Below are 2,892 nucleotides of genomic sequence, written 5' to 3'. Positions count from 1 at the left end.
AAAAAGTGTTAAGCTAGTCAATTTAATTAAATTTTACAGGAGGAGCAAATAAATGTGATGTTTGTCAATTTTAAACATTTTACAATTCATCACTATATTATTTATGATTAAAATAAAAACTAATGTAATACGTACCCATACCAACAGTGATGTCAACATTTTTGCGCCCTATGATTCCTAAAAATCCAACTCAATTCACTATTTAGTATGAGAGAAGAATTTGTATAAACAAAATTGACGTTTGAACCATTGACGTTATACTGCTGAGCATACCTATGGTTATAACTACCTATTAAATTACAGTTTTTTTTAATGACGAAAAATGAAACATACACACTGTTGTTGATGTCAAAAGTTAATTTACAATAAAAAATAATTTACAGATTATATATTTCGCATTATAAGTAATAAGTTTTATATGTACACCCAAGCGGTACCGCCGTACCGGTACGTCACTGTATTACTTCAGTACAACTTATATTAATCAACTACCAAGTGCATGACGGAATAAAAATGTTGTATTATTAACAAAGTAGGTACTAGGTACTTACCAGTTAATACTTAATAGAATACACGTATCCACTGTTCATTATTGTAGTGATGTACCTAATTTGAATTTATTTGTTAAATTACCGAGAGACGGGGATGCCGTCGTGTCGATATTTTATGAAACTACGATAAAATGAGTCAACGAAGAATAGCCACTGTGTAGATGTGTAGAGTTCTGTGTACACTGTGCGTCTGTGCTCCGAAGAATTCAAGAATGTGTTAAAACTACCCACTACAAAGTTGTATTATAATTGTATTGTACTTTGTACATAGTATTATAGTGAGGATACTTGATTGGGTAGCGAGTAGTAGTGTAGCAGTGAGCAGATAAGAATATTAGCGGCTTCCGGCTGGGATTTTCCAAATATTTATTAAAAATATACAAAATGCTAATTGCCTTAAAATACGTATAATTATTCTACACAGACTGCATAATAATAACCTATACCGTTACCCGTTACAATATATTTTATGAACATTATTAAATATTAATATTATAATATAATTTTTTGAGTCTTCCTTTTGCTAAGAATGCTTGCGGCTAATACGCATAGTGTTTAACCACCTGTGTGGAGTAGTACTTCTTGTTAATTGTTACTCCAGTTTTGTACCTTCTACAAGTGACAAGTAATACGAGTAATAACAGTTTTTAAATTTGTATTGTGCTTTAATAAGACTAACGATGTCACAAATTAAGAAGGTAAGCTTTATAGTATAATATTTGTTATTGAAGGATTGCTTATAGGTTAGGTAACCTACCTAGGTACATTTTTATATTTTATAATTATTAAATTCCGTCAATATAGGGACGAAAACCGAAAGTGGAAGCATCAATTCTAGAGAAAGAAATTGTTAAATACCGAAATGATATTGTGGGCGATGATGGTCAAAGTAAGTTTTACATACTTTTAGTTTTTTTTTTTAATTAGTCGATTTAGACTTGCTTTAACGTTGTTACTTATGGCTAAAGTGCACTTTACCATCTCATGCATATCAATGGAAATCGATTTTGGATTTTACGGGTGACGGGGGGGTGTACAAATTTTGGAATTGTGGGTACAAATTTGTACAAATTGTATAACAATTACTGGTATGGTTTTTGGGTCGATAGGCCAAATACAACGAAATCCGGGTGCTAGCGTCACGTGATGCTGGCACCCGGAAATCGATTTTGGATTTTACGGGCGACGGGGGGGTGTACAAATTTTGGAATTGTGGTTACAAATTTGTACAAATTGTATAACAATTACTGGTATGGTTTTTGGGTCGATAGGCCAAATATAACGAAATCCGGGTGCTAGCGTCACGTGATGCTGGCACCCGGAAATCGATTTTGGATTTTACGGGTGAAGGGGGGGTGTACAAATTTTTAAATTGTGGTTACAAATTTGTACAAATTGTATAACAATTACTGGTGTGGTTTTTGAGTTGAATTTCAAACTTGCAGGTGCCAGCGTCACGCACCTTTCCCACGGCTGGTGTATTATTTAATCATGGTAAATACCTATTCACTGTTGTCTGTTTCCCGCAGATATAAATTTTAAAAATCCTCTGCGGCTGACGTCACAATTTTTTTTATTCCATGCTTATCACGAAAATGTAAAATATTGCTGACATACCTAGTTATTTAATCATGATATCGACAATATAATATGTGCTGTTAATATCCAAAAAATCAGTCGGGATTTCAAAACGGGTCAACAAGCTGAATTTTATAAGGTAATTATTTTGAAATATATAATATTTAATTAATATAAGCACAAACATATGTAAACATCGACTTGAAAAGTTGAAACACTAGCTTTTTAATATTACTGTTAACAATTATAGGTATAATAATTTAATAAATTTAATAATTTATAAGTGACAGTTATCGGAAAAAATGCTATCCAAACTTATAGGCACGAATTCACGACGATGCACAAAATTGTGTGCGAGTTCTATTTGTATTACGGTCTTATCGTTACCATCGTTGTCGTCCGTAATATACGTAATACCTAATCCGTCATAATGTTTTATTATTATGAGATAGGTAATTGATGATATACGAATAATATATTAAACCTAATAATATTAATAATATGTTACTGATTTTTGCTCAAATAACGTACAAACATTTTTTTAAGCATTTTTCTATTTTTTTTTTCTATAGAAAAATGGATATTTGTGAACGAACGCCGTAAAAATAAATTTTATTGGATATGCGATCAACGTATTTCCATTAGTTGTAAAAGATCAGCACAAACGATTTTTGTAGATGGAAAACATTATTTATATGGTCAAAATAATAACCACAGTCATACTCCCGAAGCCAGTAAACCAAAAATTGCAAAAATATTATCA

This window comes from Acyrthosiphon pisum, chromosome X (assembly GCF_005508785.2).
Source record: "Acyrthosiphon pisum isolate AL4f chromosome X, pea_aphid_22Mar2018_4r6ur, whole genome shotgun sequence".
NCBI classification, from domain to species: Eukaryota; Metazoa; Arthropoda; class Insecta; order Hemiptera; family Aphididae; genus Acyrthosiphon; species Acyrthosiphon pisum.
The sequence above is the reverse complement of the archived record's forward strand: the minus strand, read 5'-3'. Positions refer to the sequence as shown.